Consider the following 20,863-nt stretch of genomic DNA (forward strand, 5'->3'; position numbering starts at 1 on the left):
AGCCAAGGAACAATATATGATGGTGAGGCTGTGGAGAAATAAGAACACTTTTACACTGCTGGCGGGAACGTAAATTAGTTCAACCATTATGGAAGACAGTATGTCTACTCCTCAAGGATCTAGAACCAGAAATACCACTTGACCCAGCAATCCTATTACTGGGTATATAACCAAAGGAATATAAATCATTCTACTATAAAGATACATGAACACGTATGTTTACTGCAGCACTGTTTACAATAACAAAGTCATGAAACCAACCCAAATGCCCATCAATGATAGACTGGATAAAGAAAATGTGGTACATATACACCATGGAATAATATGCAGCCATAAAAAGGAATGAGATTTTGTCCTTTACAGGGACATGAATGAAGCTGGAACCCATCATCCTCAGCAAACTAACACAGGAACAGAAAATCAAACACCACATGTTCTGACTCATAAGTGGGAGTTGAACAACGAGAACACATGGACACAGGGAGGGGAACAACAAACACCAGGGCCTGTTGGGGGGTGGTGGTAGAGGGGAGGGAACTTAGGATGGGTCAATAGGTGCAACAAACCACCATGGCACATGTATCCCTATGTAACAAACTTGCACCTTCTGCACATGTATCTTGGAACTTAAAAAAAAAAAAAACTTCTTGAAAAAACTTTGGTATGAATCTTCAGAAGCCTTTTTTAAAATGGCATTTTAAGAGCCTGTGAACATTCCATTCTATTAAAACATAACAGAGTATGTAACGAATATTTAATGGCATACAGAATATAGAATTAAAACAAAAAATTTATTATCTATTCTTAGAAAACCAACATTACCAGAGTAAGCAAAAACCAACTATTTAAAAGTAAAGCTAATTTTTAAAAGCAGTTATTTTTGACTACTTATCAAGTTAGTAAACTTGATAGTGGTAGACTACTTATCAAGGTATTATACAATCAAGTATACTTATCGAGGTAGCATTGAGTATTGCCTGAGTACTGCCTGGAGGCAGGTTGGTAGGTAGTCAAAGAAAACTGTTTAAAAATGTTACAAAATCACCATACTTCATTCATGTACCTTAGATGCCTTTTAGAACAAGACCTCAAAAATAATTAACCCAGTCTTGAAAATTTCTCAAGTCCAACAAACAAACTTTTAAAACCCCATTTTAAAGACTTGACAATAGAACAAGTATACATAATGGAAACACATAATTTATATGTTTACTAATTTAATGGGTTTTCATTTACATTTGTAATTTAGAAATTGTTGGCAGAAATAAAATACACACACACGTAACTGAAAACGGTAAATTTCAGGAACTAGAAATGCAATCCTATGGGATAAATTAATTTGTTTTAAAAAATATAACTTACCAAACTTTATCTTCTCTGCCACTTTGGATTGACAGCTATTGTTATTTAGAAAATTCAGATTGCTGAGAACTTATTTCTTGCTTCTTGAGTATGTTTAATTTTTACAAAGCTTTCATTCATGCCAGTAGCTGCCTTGGGGTCATTTTCTACTTAATCTTCTGTCACCAGATATATTGTATAAGATGCTTATCCTTGAGTTGCAAAAGCTTAAATAAAAAGTTTCACTTTTAAAGTTTTAATTTATAAAATTCCACTAAAAGTTTTATTTAATTTTTATGAAGGTCCGCAAAAATATCTTCTTTCTTAAGAATCAAGCACTTTTATTCAAATAAATGTTCTTCAGAGTTTTTAACTCTTCTATTAGAGTTTTATTTTTATTTTTCATAACTACAACTCAATTTTCTAGGCTTTTCACATATTCTTTCTTTCTTCTGTGATATTCTCAAGTGGCTTTTCTAATCTTGTCTGAAATATTTTAGCTGTTCTTTGTTGTTTACTCTTCCATAGATTTTAGAATCAACTTGTCAAGTTCATCAAGCAACCTGTTTTTCATTAACCTTATTTCTCCTTTCAACTGGGGGTCTTCTGTCTTATTTGTTTGATATGTAAGAGTCACAGGAGATGTCATCATCATAGTTTGTGGCAGAGAAGTGGTTGAAGGCAGTTTGGATCTGATATATCTGCATATCACCTGATGCAGTCTGTACAACCAACTGATTGCTAGACACAAGTATTTGCTGTCCATCAGGGACCTGCATATGCTGGAGAATAGTTGTACCTTGCTGAGTATTGCCTGAATTTGTCATGGTTAATTGTGTCTGAAGTCTCTGTACTCCAGCTGTGCCTGAACTGGCCAATGGTGTCTCCACTTGGGACAATGGCAATGTACTATTTGCTGCCCTTCTGATAGATAGGAGTGGGAACAGACAGAAGTGACAGCAAAAACTCCAGGGTTTTCTCCATCTCATTTTCTGCCCCATATACCTTCAGAAGATAGGTCTTTTAAAATTTTTCTGTAAGATGAATGCCGTGCTAGGATCCTGTAGGCTTTCTGTAAAGAGCCTAAGCTGTCAGATGGCTCCAGAGACTCCTCACCTTCTGATAAAGATCATACTATTGGCACATGTGGTGGGTGAATTACAGAAGACTGAGCTGTCTGGATGACACCCTGAACCTGTACTTGCTCTACAGGAAGAGGTACCATTGTCATTAGTACAGATCATCTTAGTGCCATCTGTTTAGTAATATGAGAAATATGAGCTCTCTGAACTGCTGAACCAGATTGAGATGCTGTCTCTGATGTGTTGCACTTGTGAGAATCTTCCACAATAAACTCTTGGGGGTCAAGTGGGGTGAAGAGAATTGGTATCACTTACGAGCCAGCTGTCCTAGACTCCCTTTTCCTTACCAGTTAGGACCACCACTGGCCTCCCTCAACCACATTTTATATTTTTGATGTCACAATGTACATTTTTTGCATTGTGTATTTTTTAAAACTTATTACAACTATTATTGTTTTTAATTGTTTTGTATTTTAACCGTCACACTAAATATATGAATGATTTATATACCACCATTAGAGTATTAGAGTATGTGGTATTTGACTGCATATTTACTTTTACCAGTGAGATTTATATGTTCGTATTTTCCTGCTACTAGTTAGCATCGTTTACTTTCAGCTTGAAGTGCTTCCTGTAGCATTTTTTTGTGAGACAGGTCTGGTGGTAATAAACTCCCTTAGCTTTTATTTATCTGAAAAAGTCTTTATCTCTCCTCTGTTTCTAAAGGACAGCTTTTCCATTTAAAGTATTCTTGAATGACAGTTTTGTTTTTTTTATTCAGCACTTTGAATATTTAATCTCAGTCTCTCCTGGCTTATAAGGTTTATATTGATAAGTGTGCTCCTCGCATTGTTGGGACTCCTTTATCTGTAATATTATTTTCTCTTGATGCTTTAAGGAGTGTCTCTTTGTTCTTTATTTTATTTTATTTATTTTTTAGAGATGGGGTCTTGCTCTGTTCCCCAGGCTGGAGAACAGTAATGTGTTCATGGCTCATTGCAGCCTAAAACTCCTGGTCTCAAGTGATCCTTCCATCTTAGCCTCCCATTAGTTGGGACTACAGGTATGTACCACCATGCTCAGCTAATTATTTTTGGTAGATACAGGGGTCTCGGTTTGTTGCCCAGATTGGTTGTGGATTCAAACAATCCTCCCACCTTGGCCTCCCAAAGTTCTGGGATTACATGTGTGAGCCACTGTGCCTGGACTGTTCTTGTATTTTATAGTTTAATCATAACATGTCTTGATGTAGTCTTGTTTTTATTGAACTTTACTGGTGACTTTTGACCTGTACCTGGATATTTATATCTTTATCCAAATTTGGAAAATTTTCTATGATTTCTTTTAATACGTTTTCTGGTCCTTTGTTATTTTCTTTATGGAAACTTTCTGTTTTTGAGTATTTGCTCTTGTGATGCTGTCTCACAAGTTGCACAAGCTTTATACAAGTTTTTATTTATTTATTTTTTTCTTTTTTCTCCTCTGACAGTATATTTTGAAATAACCTGTCTTCCAGTTCACAGATTCTTTCTTCTGCTGGATCAATTCTGCTATTTAATACTTTCTATTGCATTTTGTTATTTTGTTTATTGTATTTTTTAGCTTCAAATTTAAGTTTCAATTTTTAAAATAATTTTATCCTCTCTGTTCAATTTCTCATTTTGTTTGCTTATTGTATTCCTGATTTTGTTGAATTGATTTTATATATTTTCTTTAAGTTCACTTATATATTTTCTTTAAGTTCATTGAGATTCCCTCAAAGAATTGTTTTGAATTCTTTTTCAGGCAGTTTATATGTCTCTGTTTCTTTAGAGTTGTTTATGGGTACTTTATTTCGTTCCTTTGATGATGTTCCCCTAATTGTTCTTAATCCTTATGGCTGTACATTGGTGTCAGTACATTTGAAGAAGTAAGGACTTATTCTAGTCTTTGCATATTGGCTTTATCTGGAAAAATTCATCACTACTCAGCCTGTTCAGAGATTTTGGACCAGACTTCTAGTATTCTTCATGGGCAGGCTTTCTGCTAGAGTCCTTGGGCAGGCTGGCTGGTGCCTGGGTGAGCAGATGCATGAGCCTGGCATCTGGGTCCATGGGATTGAGCCTGCAGCCTGGATCTACTGGGGTGGACTTGTTGATTGGGTCTATAAGGGCAGGCCTGGAGCCTGTATCCATAGGATGTAGTCTAAAATTTGTCTCTACAGGGGTTAACTTGGTGCTGGTGTGGGCTTTGAGGCTGGTTCTGCAGGGGTAGCCCCAAAAGTTTGGCCTATTGGGGTTGTTCTGGAACTGGAATCTACTGGGGTAGTCCCAGACCCTAGGCGCACTGGACCCTGGAACCACTGTGACTGGCCTGGATCCTGGAGCTATCCTGCTGCTAAGGCAGGTTGGCTCTACACTGGCCTGGGCCTTGATTGGGCCTGGAGCTTGGGGCCACAGAGACTAGCCTAGAGGATGGGTCCATGGATTGTTGACTTGATGTCTAAGGCTACAGGAGCTGGCCTGACACAGGTGAACCTAAAGCCTGGGGCTGCTGGGGTAGGCCTGGACCTGTTGTGGGCTTAGAGACTGAATCTGTGGGGTCAGCCTAAAGCCTGGGGTCAGAAAGGTCAGCCTGGACTGAGAGTATATAGGAGCTGGGCTGGTGCTGGAGTCAGCCTGTAGCCCAAGGCCACTGGTGCCAGCCCAGTGCTGGGGCCTGTTCAGAGGCGAGAGCCTGCCCAGGGGCTAGAGTAATGCAGACTGTCGGTGGGGTGGGCTCATATAATGAGTCTTCTGGGTAGGCCTGGAGACTAGGGCTGTGTGATCCAACCTTATGCTGGAGTGGGCCTAGAAGTTTGCTCTATGGGTGCAAGACTACAGTCTAGGGCCATGGGGACCTACATGCTGCTGGATTTTACTGGGAGAGTCCCACTGTTGATCAGAGGTAAAGTCCTGTGCTTGCTTCCCTCTCCTTCGCCCGAGCAGAGTTATCTCTCTCCATGTTATACTGCCTGGGGTTGGGAGGGAGAAGGGTGATGCAGGTAATGTAAAACTCTCCTTCCTACTCTCTTCAGTGTGTCTTTTCTTATTTCTGTGCTACATTCCTGGGTTGTAATCTCTCACCTGGATTCCTTAGTTTTTTGTGAAGGTGTTTTCAAGCACGTATACTTATTCAAATTGATGTTTTTGCAGGGGACGAGCACTGCAAAGTCCTATTCCACCATCTTGCTGACATCTGACTTGTAACTTATTTACCTACTTCCGTGTTAAAACTACATTGATTATAAAATCTATACAAAAAGTGAAATGGAAAATAATGAAATAAAGATTGAGCAGATAACATTTGATTTATGAACATACAAAGTTACTCTAAAAATATATTATTAATAACATTCTAACTGCTTGCTTTTTAAATGTCTTCCTATTTGTGATGCTTTCATTTAATTATTTAGTAATATCCCAAGGCACATCATAAATTTATTGCTGTATTTATTCTCAACAATTGAAGGTATAAAACTGTGTTTGGAATAATCTTCTCAATAATTAAAAAATTGGGGGCTGACTTTTTGCCAATTCTGCTTAGATTCTCATGTGTACGTAATGTGTCTGATTATTGGGCTATACTGGAAGTGTATCAGTTATGCCATTTCTTTCTTTTGCTTACATTTGCAAAACAATATTATTTTCAGTTGTATTTTCTTAGCAGAAAACTTTTAAACTACTTGTTCATGTAAATAGCCAGGGAATATGCTTAGAATATGAAAACTTCAGTATGTAGCAATATGTTAAATATGACAGATCCTTTGGTTATCATCATCCAGCCTTCTGTGATAAAGAACTCACATTCACTCTGACTTTAAAACCTGGTTGGGTTATAAGTCAATCAATATTATAAATATTAATGAGAGTTAATATAGCCTAATTGTATAGATAAAAATGTAAGTCCTCTAATATTTTCTTTTCCATTTCAATGGCTCTAATCATCTTGTGCAATCCCAGATGAAAACACCTCATTTTATAGACTACCATTTTTTATGTGAATGGCTTAGCTGAAGACATACGAAGCGTGATTATTAAATTTTCAGATGACATGAAGTAGGATGGACAATTAGTATGCTAGATGAAGTTTTAATCCAGTCCAAATTCAAGCACAAAATTTCTCAAGATGGTTGGGAATGAGAGGGTACGGGTAGAATCTGCCACTTACCAGTGGTTCAGTTATTAATGATGTTGAATATGGACATGGGGGAAGATAAACCTCAGAAAGGAATTTTTTGGGAATGTTGGGTGACAGGTTAAATTAGTAAATACCTGGAATGATACACATTCCTACTGATATTGAGATACTAAGTATTTAAGAGGTAGATACCACTCTATTGCGTATTTAAAGAAGTCTAGTTTGTTTTGCTGTGTGAGTAGGAGCCATTCACAATGCTTTTGTACATCTAAGCATATTTATTCAATGATGCTGTAAGCCTTATGATGTAATCAAATTGCCTTGAGCTATATTAGGTCTTACCCATGTAAATGAGCCTCCTCTCTTTAGGTACAACTTTTCTTTCTTCCTAAAGACATGAACAGTAATTTTAAAAAGCTGAAGTTGTTTATGCTGGGAAAGAAATGTGAGAAAACACCATATGGTCTTAAAATATGTGAAGACTGTAGAGCAGAAAAGGGATTATGCATAACATGAAAATTTCCAGAGGATAGAACTAAAATCAATGAGAGGAAATTATTCTTTAAGCAAACATAAGGGAAAAAATATTTTTGTAACACTGATGGAACTACCTAAAAAAAAATTGTGCTCTGTCCTGTCTTGTAAGGTAGAGTGTTGAAGCAGAGATAATGGTCACTTGATCACAGACTTTGTGTAATGATTCATGCCATAGTGTGTGGAATAAATTTACTCATCATTACGAGATTTTCCTGCTATAAAATTCTGTGATTCTACAAATCAATTTATACTTGAGAAAAACTTTATTTTTATATTTGCCTTCTGGAAGTCCTCATTAACTTGTTATATGTTTAAAAGAGAAACAAAAAAGAATTTAAGCTATATTACCATATGCATTAAGTAAATCTTTTCTTTAATAGCATGTAAATAATTTAAACAAAAATGTTTTATTTTACTGCGTTGAATTCTACATTCTCCCTACCACCTAAAGAAACCCACATGAATCTCTCTTGGAACACTGAAAAAAACCTACATTACTAAGTACAAAGTTTCTGTTTCAGTGAAAATTTACGAAGTGCACTTTAAATTTATAATTGTTTAAGAAGAGGCTTAACATTTGGTTGTTTTCAGACTTTTTTCTTTCCTGGAGTTAAATCTTGGGTAATCTGAAGATTTTACTACAGCCAAATTCATCAGAATCTGCTTTCCTTAACTCATTAAATGACTTTTAGAAAATAACTTATCAACTTTCTAAACAGTGTCTCTCTCCACGTAAGTTCTATTTTCTGCCAAATATAGGAATGTAGCCTAACTCCTGAAGATATCATTAGAATCAACTGTTAATGACATCACTGAAAAATTACAGCTTCCAGTACATTCACTTCTATTCATTCTGTAAGCAAGCAGCAAGTTTTTCAGTAGCAGAGCTTTGTTCTTGTTCTATGGGAATGTTTATATTCTAGGAACATTTATGTTCTATTTTAGGTACTGTTTGTTTGGGTACTATCAGGTTTTCTTTCTCAATAACTCTATTGCATATTTGGCCTCAAAGCCTACTTGTTTTGTCCATTTTTTTTTCAAATTAGAAAATTTCAAACTCAATAATTAAATTTGACGGGTTCATTTTACTGGCAATTTTCTATTTAATCAACTTAACATTTCTGTGTTTATTTTTGTTTTTCATGTCATTAATATCAAATCTATTAAAATACCATGACGGTCATAAATTTGCTAGTCTGTAGTACTTTGGTAAATAACCTGCTGTTATTAGTAAGTTTTATCTGACATAAGAAAAGTCTATTTGGATTTTAATAATATTTTTTGACATTTATCTTCAAGAAGACAAACTAAAGCTTAAAAATCTAGAAAGGTGGACTAAAAAGAAACACCACTTCACTTTCAGATTTAAATAAAAAACAATTGAACCTAGTTTCATAGTGTACCTTTAGCTCTTACTAATTACTTACAAACTTTTTTCAAAAATAGAAGAGATAAAATTATGTTTCTATGGGAAAAAATGAATAAATCTAGGCTTAAAAATTAAAGTCAGTTTCTGCAACACTTTTGCTAGGGACAGTATTACCTCTTTCCTCAGAATGAGAAAAAAGGATGCCAAGGTCTGAAGAGTTAGACTGTTTTTATTCAAATACAGGAGAATTGTTGCCTTTTAGGCTGCAACTGACACTGGAATTTTTAGTAAGCCCTAATCAATCATAACTCTTGAAAGCAGCTATTACAATATGATATGAAAGTCAGACTGTGTGACATGAACTTTCCAAAAACCAGTGCTGACAGCTGCTCTCTCTAAGGGCACTCATTTTCTTCCCCTTTGCTTGAAAAAAAAAAAAAAAGAAATAGAGGGAGAATGTGAATCTTCCAAGTTACAAAATGTTATTTTACCTATAAATTCTTTGGATATATAGAATCAGTGTTTTATAAATAATATTTGCAAACTGACTTAATGTGCTCAAAACTGACACAATGTGAAGGCTGGCAAACATTGACAAATCAAAAATAATTAATGACTTTCTTTTAAAGAAATCCACCTAGACTAATATTAGTTTTAAATATATGTCAATAAATAAAGTTTTATGGAATCATTTATCATGAGGCTTACAGATATATGACCAATATAAAGTTTATTTTGATTAGGATAGGTACAATGCATGCTTCTTATCCATTTTCTATTCCTATTTATTAATCAAGGAAAGTAATCATACTTCTACATAAAAATTGAAGAATGTAGATGGTGTTTAAATGTGACAATAAATAAACAGCTGGAAATAAAAGAAAACAGACTTCTAGCAGGCCATCCTAAATAAACAAATGGCTCAGTAAAATTGTCCGTAAATAGTAAATCTCAAAAACAAGAAATGTTTTATTTTGGCGATTACATTAAGGAAACAAATAGTTTGTTTTTTGAATTCCTTTATTTTTTCCTCTCTCTTTCTTTATTCTACCGGATCACATACACAACTAGGGTAGGAGGCAGATGAGATAGATTACTATTAAAGGGATTTAGAATATGGCATGGCAAAATATGCTATTTTAGCACGAGGATTACTTTGAACTGAAGGTAGTTGAGGAACAGCAGATACATGAGGAGCTCTCTGCCCTCCCCCATCTGCCTAAAAGCAGAGCATAAAATTTCCCTTTGTAATGGTGACATAAATTTTCATTTGTAGAGATGTACCCTTGCCTGTACCAGGAAGATGAGGACAACTTCAAAGACTACTCTTCTCACTGGAGATTTGTGTCTGCAAAACAAACCTTACTAAACAACATTTATTTATCATAAGTTTGCTAGTCACCTTCCCACAATTTACCTCACCTAGTAGCCCAACCACCCCTTTCCTTTGTCATCACTTTTCTCTGATGTATTACACTTTTTAAAAATGACATAGAAGCCCCCAAGTCCAACCACTTCTTTGGGTTTTCATTTTTATGTGAAGCCCCTGTGTACATCAAAATGTTAATAAATTTGTGTGTGTGCCTTTTCACCTGTTAATCTGTCTTTTGTCAGTTTAATTTACAGGCTTCAGGAATAAACCTAAAAAGGTAGAGAAAACATTTATCTTTTCCTCCCCTATAGCATTATTATTTAACCAAGGTTTTACATGATATTAATGTCATAAGATGATGAGAACATGTTCAGATTTCTATAATTTTGAAACATATACCCAGCATACTTCATGTTAAGTATGACGCTTTCAAAAATCAGATGTGGAAATGTAAAGGATTATTTTATAAATGTTTAACATTTTTTCCCTGTAGAGAACATGATTTAGTAAGTCTGATATTTTGACTCATAGAATCATTAAATATTTTCCTTTGTTGTTTATTAACAAAAAATTTCTAATTAGCATTGAAGATATAATATCCATAAACATCACAGATTAAATTTGGTTGACATATTTTCAAATGATTTTATCTTCCTGTTGATTCTGTGTTATATTCACCTTTTAATGAAATAAATGCTGACAAAAAGGCGACTGCATTATAGAAAGTCAAAGGTTAGTTTTCACATATATAACTGGTTATTTGAAAGAAAATTAAAGTCTTTATAGTAATTTATGTACATAATGTATATGATATATTTCATTTGTGTGTATGTAACATGAAATTATATTTACATAAATGTATGCAACACATATAGAGATTTATATTTGACTAATGAGTAATTAAACACAGATACAATCATGTGTCTCATAATCATGTTTTGGTCAATGACAGATTCATATAGGATAATAGTCTCATAAGATTATAATTGAGTGGAAAAATTCCTACCACCTAGCGATGCCCTAGCCTTCTTAATGTGGTAGTACAATGCACTACCTTTTCTATGTTTAGATATGTTTATATAAATACTTACCTTTGTGATACAATTGCCTACAGTATTCAGTACATTAACATGTTGCACATATTTGTAGCCTAGGAACAATATGCCATACCATTTAGACTTGGTGTGTGGTAAGTTATACCATCTAAGTACACTCTATGATGTTTGCACAACAATGAACCTGCCTAACAATGCATTTCTCAGAATGTATCCCATGTACATATATATGACTGTGTGTGTACTAGAGATAATATATATTATATGGCTTGATACATATTACACTGAAACATTGAAATATAATTATTTTTGATTTATTGTTATTTATGTTATATATTACATATAGATATGTAATATACACATGTATGTACTTATGTATATATGTACATATGTGTAATTTGTAGTAACTATAACATGTTTTATCACTAGTTACAGCTTTTATTTCTTTTATTACTAGTTATAGATTTTTTTGGTGACATATATTTCTCTGAGCATAAACATCAATGACTAAGGAGTAAAAATGTTTTTTGTCTTCATAGTGTTTCCAGAGATTACAAGAAAAATAATCTGTAAATTTTTTTTTTAGTTCTACCTCTTCCTTTCTGTCAACATTTTATTCATTGTACAAAATAAGCAAAAGCAACTCTATGGATGCCAAATAAATGGTCTGAAATTGAGAAAAACTGATTAAAGCAAATTTTTAATCCGAACAATTTAAAATGCAACCATTTTTATCTGTGAAAGTCTAAAGAAAAAAGATAATATGAGTTAAATGTGGGGTGGGGGTAGGTGAGGGAGTTTAAATCCCTGAAAACTCACATTAATAAAACAATAAATTCCCAATTCTGTAGAAAATTTCTTCCTCAGGAATAACTAATAGCATTTTAGCAATTGTGTTTAAACAATGATAATGTAATACTATTGTTTAACTTGGATAATTTATCATTATCCAGTGATAATGGTTTGTCCTCAAGAATGCTTTTTAACACCATTTCTACATTTCTAAAATTTTAGGAGAGCAACTTTGATATATGGCTAGAGTTAACAACAAAGTGTTCACATCTGAGTTGGGGAATTATTAGGATCTTAAAGATGTACAGGGAGGGTGCACAGAGTTGTCCTGATTTCACTGGACTTGGATTTCTCCTCATGCATGATACAACCTATTCGCTAAGAAATGGTACACTGGTTATAATACATTCCTAGGTCTGAAAAAAAAAAGGCAGAAAATTTCCTCAGTGTTTACATATTTGAATTTTTGGCCAATCTTTGCCCCTCTTTCACAAACTTTTTTTTGCCATCCCAGAATATCTCTTCTTATGGAGGTTGATATTCTTTATAAGACAATTTTATACGGTCAAAATACTATCTCTTTCATTTTTGATAAATGAATATAATTCTAGTGGCATAATTATAGCTCACAGCAGCCTCAAACTCCTGGGCTCAAGGCAATCCTCCCACTTCAGCCTCCTGAGTAGGACTACAGATGCATGCCACCCATCCAGCTATTTTTTCTTTCTTTCTTTTTTTGTACAGATGGGTGTCTCACTATATTTCCCAGGCTGGTCCTGAACTCCTGGGCTCAGGAATCCTCTTGCCTCAGCCCCACCAAGGTGCTGGGATTACAGGTATGGACCACTGTATCTGGCTGGAAATATTATTATTTTATAGCTGAATATTAGTTTATGAGACTATCAAAACAAATATCACAGCAAACTCTTTTATACCATTACAGTTTGGATTATAGTAGCATTGAAGCCTCAAAATTCTTGTGTGTATGCAAAATCAAAATCTCATCTTGATTCTTCATATCAATACAAGGAGGCACAACGTAGATATCCCAAAAAAGCAATTTTTTCATGATTATCTTTCAAATAAATCTTTGTAAATATCTACAGTTAATGAATCCAAGCCTGTTTAGAGGGGTTTTTCCCCTCCCATTTTTTACTCTAGTCCATCCTCCTCTTGAAATTCAGCCTTCTTAGGAAAGTCAAGTCACCTCACCACAAAACAGGGTTCCAATCCAAATTTTTTTCTTCGGAGGATAGTTAAGCTTATGGCTTTTTAAATGCTGTGCCTGCTGTCAAGCAGTTGTAGGTACACAGAGAACATACCAACATGCCAACAAAAGAGGCCAATCAGTAGAAAATTTGTTTATTTGGAAATAATGTTTGCTTGGTTTGAAGTAGAAAGCCTATATGAGAGCTAGGGCTTGTTTTTGGTTTTTCCTTATTATATTTTGAACATGCTAAGAAAAAGGAAAATAATATTTTAAAGTCTTAAAATGCAGTTGTACATATTGATAGTTAGGAAGGCAATATATTGTCATAGATGATTCAACAGGGTTCTGAAGACTGGAGACCAATTATTAACTCTCGTTCACTTGCTCTATGCTTTGTTCTGGTCCCAACTGCCTCAAGTCTGAGTTTAGTTATGAAATAAACAGCATCATCTTTACAATCTCTAAGAGTCTCCGTAACTCTAAAATGTCCTTGATTAATTTACTAAAAGGATCTTCATTAAAAACAATTAGCATTACTGGGATCTGGGTAGAAGGTTGGTAACTGAAATTCTAGTTTTTATACTGAGGGACAACCAAATGATTTGAGGCATCTTTCTGATTTTTTTCTTTTTTTTCTTTTTGAAACATAATTGTAGTCTCTCATTTACTACATAACAGTTTTCATTACACTTACCAAAATTGATTGTTAATGAGAGAAATTCTTCACATTACACAAAGTGTAAAAGTTGACTATTTTAAGTGAGACTCACAAATGGCTGATGTGATTGTAAGAACATCTTATGTGGTAAAAATAAATTATTTTCTCCAAATGCTCATGTGATTAAACTAAATGTTGTAGTAAATGAGCATTATAGAAACAAGACATTCTATTTCTAGAAATAGATTTTTTAAAAAATCTGCAAGAGTCAAACGGCTGTTGCTTATCTGAAGTAATTAATTATAAAGATTTAAGGTAGACTTTCTTTTTTAATAAATAACATACAAAGACTATAAGAGTTTCCCTATTATGTAGCTATATTTTTGTCCAACAATGTAATATTTTTATACAAAATCTCCCTTGACTGTTCTTTTTGTAATCATAATACTAAAACCTAGTTCCTTTTTCTTTTACTAGCAAATCTTACATATTTACATAGGGATGGTTTGTCCTGGATATACTAAAATTTGACAAATAGGATTCAAATGGATTTTTCTGAACAGAGAAATCCTCACAATCAAAGAAAGAGCAACATAATACGGTTTCTTCAGTAAGGCTCAACTCAGTTCAAGATAATGATATCAATGTGTTACAAATTGAATACTCTTCCTGCTTCAGTGAGAAAAACCACAAAATATATAAAGGCCTCAGTGCTGATGACATTTTGGTTTAAATTATTTTCTTTTGTAGACCATGTGTGTTCCTTCTCCTGACACACTACAGATCCCATGAAGGCTATTATGTCTTTAGATTTGCTTTGTTAAGGGTCAGTGGTATAATTATAAGAGTTTGCACAGCTAAGTTGGTAGGTGGTATATTTACTTAATTGTTTACCACTTGACTGTGAGCCACCTTTAGCAGAACAAAAGCCTGGTATTAGTGTATATTCAAGTCTATCATAATTTATGGGTGTCTCGATTTGCTGCAGCCATATCAGCTGGCCGAATCATGCCACAGTGACTCAGGAATGCCTAGGTCTTGGCATGTGGCTTATTCATGTCCAGTAATAACCAACAAACCTTACTACTGCACGGGCCTCTCAGTATTTGTTTGTTATATGCATAATTGAGTTCCTCTAGTTACCATATGCATGTATAAATCACAGGAATATTATTTAATTATGTAAAATTAAATATCAAGTATATGTGATGTTGCTTCTGAATTAACTGAAATAAATGTATATGTAAATAGGGCTTCCTTTTAAAAAATATTTGAGAGTACAGCAGGCATCACAGACATTGATTTCTTTGTCTTTTTTTCCCTCTTTCTTTGACAGACTTATTCATAAAATCCGTTTGATTTTTTTATCTATTCCACAGACTCTTAAAATATATAAACAATTTTTGAGCTCATAGTTTGGGCCCAGATTCATAGGAGATGTTTGGGGTGCTATACTAGTGAATTGGTGATAAATAAATAAACCAACAAATATTAGTAATACATTAACAGATAATTATGCTGTCGGTACTCCCAGGACAGAGGATGTGTCATGGCCTCAGTACCTAGCACAGAGTAGGAACAATAAATATTTGCGATTTATTTATTGTAAATCAATAAGTATTTGTTGAATAAATGATTTCCCTCAATGCAGATGGCTAGTTTTAAATGATCATAAAATGAATGATTAAAGTAAAACTTTAAGGGTGAATTAAGCACCATAAGCTGCTTAAATGGCAGTTAAAGGAGTACTTATATTAGGTTATTTTGATGCTTAACAAAGCCAGTACTTGAAAATGAGTAAAAGGGATTTACTAGTAAAGAAGAAGGTAGAATCCTGACATTCATGTTAAATATCTTTGAACTTGGAAAATTCTTTTTTTTTTTTTCTAAGTCCAGTTGGAATTTGAAAAGGAGGAAGTTTTGGGGGATGATGTTATGGACACATGAACATTTCAGGCCCGTAAATAATTGTTCATAATGGAGGATTGAAATTATTGCCTTTGTGGTTTTTAGAAATTGTCTTATTAATGAAGGAGAGTAATGACTGGTTTCCATTAAGAATGTCTTTAACAAAACTGTCAACACTTTTAAATAATAGCTACCCAGCCATTTACTTAGCTGTTTTTGTGTATTTGGTTCATATAGAATCATGTAAGCATATTTCCGCAGCTAATGAGGGGAAGAATGTACTATAGAAAACTAGATTAGTTAGAGGCCTACATCATTCTAGAAGAAGAAAACTGAAAAAACAGTCAAATATAACTTCTTTCCTGACACTGCCTGATTACGTTGCAGCCCTCATTCACACAGCATATGAAAAATGTTAGCCCCTGGTACTAACATTTAGAAATGACAATCCAGTGGAAATTACAACTTACACAGGAAGAAGATGAAATGCTCATCATTCCTCTACTACATTGTTTTTTCCTATAGAAACTTTTCCTTCTCGGAATGTGTTATGCCACAAAGCATCCACCTCCACAGCAAGCAGTCTTGAGTTGATGGATTCCTTATAGGTAATCATGTAGTCTGTGGATACTTCTGGTTGTAATTTCTTACAGAGCTCTCCCACTTCTATTATTTTCTCATAACTGTAATCTAGACCTGGAACCTCTTTCAGCAGAATGACTGAAAGTTCATGAGCCTACCTTCCTATCCAAATGGATTTCCTATAACCAATTTCCAATTTCAGCTAGAGCCATGCTCTCTGCTTAATTTCTCAATTGTAATTTTTTCCCTAAAATTTGTATTGAGGTATAACATATGCATCAAAGTGCACAACTCATAACTCTATGTGTTTTTTAAACCAAGTGAACACCTTAGTGAACATGCCCTATATGGAAATAGAACATTAGTAGCTAAGCAAAGTTTTATTTATTTATTTTTAAATTAACACTCCCTGAGAGCTTGAGAGTTCTAGCTGCTCCATGTCTTTCCTAACACTTCATGTTGTCAGCATCTCCACCTCCAGTTTAGCCATTCAGGTGTGTGTATTGGTACCTAATTGGAGTTTTAATTTACATGCTTCTGGTGACTAATGAGATTATGGGCCCTTTCCTATGTGTATTGCCCTCTTCTCATAAGGGTCTCTCCAACTCTTTTGCCTATTTCTTAATGGAAGGCGTGACTTTGAATAACTAAATTTTTAGAATTCTTTTATATATTCTGGATAATTGAGCTTTATCATTTATGTGTTGCAAACATCTCCTCCGACTGTGTTGCTTGCTTTTTTCTTCATTTAATGATGTCCTTTGATAAACAAAAGTTCTTTATCATTTTTTTTGTCGTTTCTGGTTCATCCTTATTGTGCTCTTAACATAAAATTTAGGAAGTTTTGGCCTACTCAAAAATCTAAACAGTATATATATATTTTGTTTTCTATATTCTACATTACCAATAATGTCATCGGAACATAATGACTGTTTTATTTTTTGTTTCAAATTCTTATGACTTCTTTTTTACTTTTTTTCACTGTCCTCCAATATGCTAAATGGAAGTACAGTGGATATGCTTGTCTCATTGTATATCTCAGAGTAAAATTTTCAGTATCTGATCCGTAAGTGTGAAATTCACTAGCAATTCCTTTTAAAAACTCTGTATGACATAAATGTTTCCCTTTGATGACTTATTTACATTAGTTATTAAATTTTATCAAAAATATTTATGCATATATTAAAATAAACATGATTTTTCTCCTTTGTGTAGTAAATTACATTGATTTGTAAATCTTAATCCAATCTTGCATTCTTGGATGAAAGCCCACTGATTTTTTTTTTTTAATTTCTTCATGAGAAAGATTGACATGAGAATTGTGGAGCTTCTAGATGGTATTTTCTTCAAGGGTTTCCTTTCATTCACTAGCAGACAACTAGAGTAAGAACAGATCACTTTACTCCAATTAATGACAGATAGGATCCATGTATGGGTTTGAGTTTTTGTGATATTTGACTTATTTTGGCTTGTTTTCCTTCCTGAAATGCAGCTTAGGAGTGCCTCAGAACAGAGCAAACCTTCCCCACAGCATCTCCAGGGAAGTGATAAAATTCCAAAGAAAAAATTAGGTATGTTCAGACAGGTCCACCAAAGATTTTATGAATAAAATATAGCATAAAATAGCAGAGAATTACAGGCCCTAAGAGTATTCTTTTTCTTTATAAATAATCATTTTAAAGAATATGTGTGTTATTGGAACCTTTGTAATTTGTAAATTGCAAGAGGTTTGCAATTATTACTGTAACCTATATGTTTCTCTGTAGTAAACAGTATCCTAAAGAAAACCTTTAAAAATGAGGTGAAGAATATGTGTATTATTGGAACCTTTGTAATTTGTAAATTGCAAGAGGTTTGCAATTATTACTGTAACCTATATGTTTCTCTGTAGTAAAGAGTATCCTAAAGAAAACCTTTAAAAATGAGGTGAAGGGAAAGCTTCATCTGCTGATGGTTTGGGAAGACAAAGAGTGGGAAGGTGGGAAGGAAGGATACCCTCACTACAGCCAGTCAGTATCCATGGGACATGGTAGGGGGATTGAATTTATCAGGGGCTTAGAGTTTGCTTGTAGAAATGAGAAGAGTCTTCCCAGGGCTCAGAAGAGTCTTGGGGCTCAGCAGGTCTCTAGACTTGGGACTTGTTCACATAACACAATCCTCAGCAGAGAAGCCACACATTTAAAATTGAGAGTGATATTTCCTCTTGAGAGATTTGTAATAACAACTTTCTTACATGGAACTACACATAATCCAGAAAATTCTGAATGCAATAGATTTTGTTAATTCAAATTGTATAGGAAAGCAATTCTACCTGGGTATCATATTATATATAATATAAATTATTTCTATTTGTATGAATTAGTCTAGCATAATGTATAAGGAAGGTGTTTGATAAACTATTGACATATTTTAGTGAAATTTTTCTTCCTATAATATCTTCAGGGAGAGCATCAGGAAAAATAGCTAGTGAATGCTGGGCTAAACACTTAGGTGATGGGTTGATCTGTGCAGAAAACCATCATAGCACATGTTTACCTATGTAACAAACCCAAACCTGTACATATACCTTGGACCTTAAAATAAAAGTTGAAGAAAAAAAATCTTCTAATTTTACAGTCAGGCTGTATTTTTATGGTCTAATTTATCAGGTGTTCTGGTCCTTTTTGTGCTGCTATAACACAATAATGAGACTGGTTTATTTATAATGAGCAGATATTTATTAGCTCACAGTTCTGGAGGCTAGGAACTCAAATATGAAGACACTGGAAGGTTTGGTGTCTAGTAAGGACCTGGTCTTGGCTCTTAAGATGGCACTTGAATATTTGATTCTCCAGAGGAGAGAAACTCTGTTCCTCATATAGCAGAAAAGTAGGGGAGGTAAGAGAGAAAGCCCAATCCCTAAAGCCCTTATATTAAAGCAATAAACCTACCCATGAGAGTAGAGTCTTTATGGCCTAAATTGCCTCTCAACAGATCCATCTCCCAATACTCAAAATACGCATTGAAATAAATTTCATGTGTGTTTTGGAAGGGACAATCATTCAAACCACAGGATCAGGTTATGAAATTTTCAATGCCATTTGTGTTTCCTTCTTTTTAACACCTACTACTTTAGAATTCTTGCTAGTGAGATTGTCACAGAAAATAGAAAAAGTAAAACTTTTGACTCAGTATCTTGGAAGAAAATATGAAATTGCTTCTTTGGGTTTTATTTGTTACTATGTGAAATCCCATTAGATGGAAATGCCTCTTCTGTTGGCATCTGCAACTTAACTTTCTACCTGTCTGACTACTTCTCAGGGGTCTCCTTCAAGAAGATATCAGTCACTTACTAAAGGCATCTGCTCCCTTGAGAATCTATCATCTTCCTGGGTTGATGCTTTTACTATCTGTACATTTTTGCTCTTGGGGCAGCCTCAAATAGCTAAATGACAACCAGATGCCTTTTTTTCAGAAGTTTTGCAAACATCTCAAAGTTCATATTTCTGAATCAATACTTATGTTGCCTTGAACCTGTCTGTCTACCTATCTCTCTATCTATCTATCTATCTATCTATCTATCTACCTAGCTTCCTACCACCTATCTATCTCCATATCTACCTATGATCTGTCATATCTCTTTCCTCTTCTTCCCCATTGTGAATATCTAAGTTTATGTCATTGACTGTCAAGTGGTTATTCTTATAGTTTTCCCAACTGCTTTTCTCGCTGCTTTCATTCTGGACTTCCCTATAACTCATCCTCCAAGCTGCTCCTAGAGTGACCTTTTTAAACATTCAAATCTGACCATATTATCAGATACTTTAAAATCCTTCAGTGATTCCCTGTAGCTTTCAGGACAATATTGAAATGCCATTGCTTAACATATTATGTCATTTGTTATTTCGGCAATTGCTTGCTTACATACCACTTCTTTGTTTGGGTGTTCAAAAAAGCCCACTCTCCCCAGCCCTTATGTCATTAAATAATACCTACTAATTTCCCCAAATTGAGCATTAGTTTTCCATGGTCACCTATTTAGATTTAGAAGTCTTTCCTCAGAGCAGCTTATCAAAAACTCAATTAAAAAAATTACCACAGTTTATTATATGCAGGGATTTCTTTTTCTCTCAAATTAAGCCTTAACAACTTTGAAGACAGTGAATTTTTCCTTATTTGACACTGTAGCCCAGGGAAATAGCATAATAAATACCTACTGTATAATCGATGCCCAACAAACTTGTGCTGCATGCATGGTTGAATAAATTAATGTTTGAATGCTACATATTTGACACATACAAAAATAATCCATTCACAATCCAGCAATATAGATATAGAGAAGACAAAATATTTTCAATCCATATAGTACTCACAGTATAAACCATGAAGTGTTGACAAATCAAAAGGAATTGTTTACCAAATGTAACCACAATGTTATCAGTTTTGAAGAAAGGATTTTTTCTATTAAATGCTGTATTCAATTTTATGATAAAAATGCATAGTTATAAAATTTATTATATGCTTTTTTATTTTAATAGCACAAATGCTAACTTTTAAAAGAGGATTTGGTAGAATTGCTTTTATATGGATCCTTTAATTTTGCCTCTTATGTTAGGTCTTTTAATTGATTCAATAACTTTTGCAAATCAAAAAACAGCCAATGAGAAGTTGAGTTGTCAATTGCCTCTTAATTATAGTTACTTGGAGAAGTCTGGAAGATGACCCTGAGGGCACTTGGAAACACAGATTTTCTTTGCTGCATTTCTGTGGTTTTGTTAATGTGGCTTGTGGTTATTTTGTTAATTAGAAAGAATAGTTTT

General features: G+C 34.1%; 1 pseudogene; it reads right to left on the minus strand.

Moving 5' to 3' along the window:
* Positions 1-1,672: 1,672 nt before the first annotated feature.
* LOC129039086 (cyclic AMP-dependent transcription factor ATF-1-like) overlaps positions 1,673-20,863 on the minus strand; it is a 56,785-nt pseudogene continuing 37,594 nt past the window's right edge.

This window comes from Pongo pygmaeus, chromosome 5 (assembly GCF_028885625.2).
Source record: "Pongo pygmaeus isolate AG05252 chromosome 5, NHGRI_mPonPyg2-v2.0_pri, whole genome shotgun sequence".
In the NCBI taxonomy this organism is placed as follows: Eukaryota; Metazoa; Chordata; class Mammalia; order Primates; family Hominidae; genus Pongo; species Pongo pygmaeus.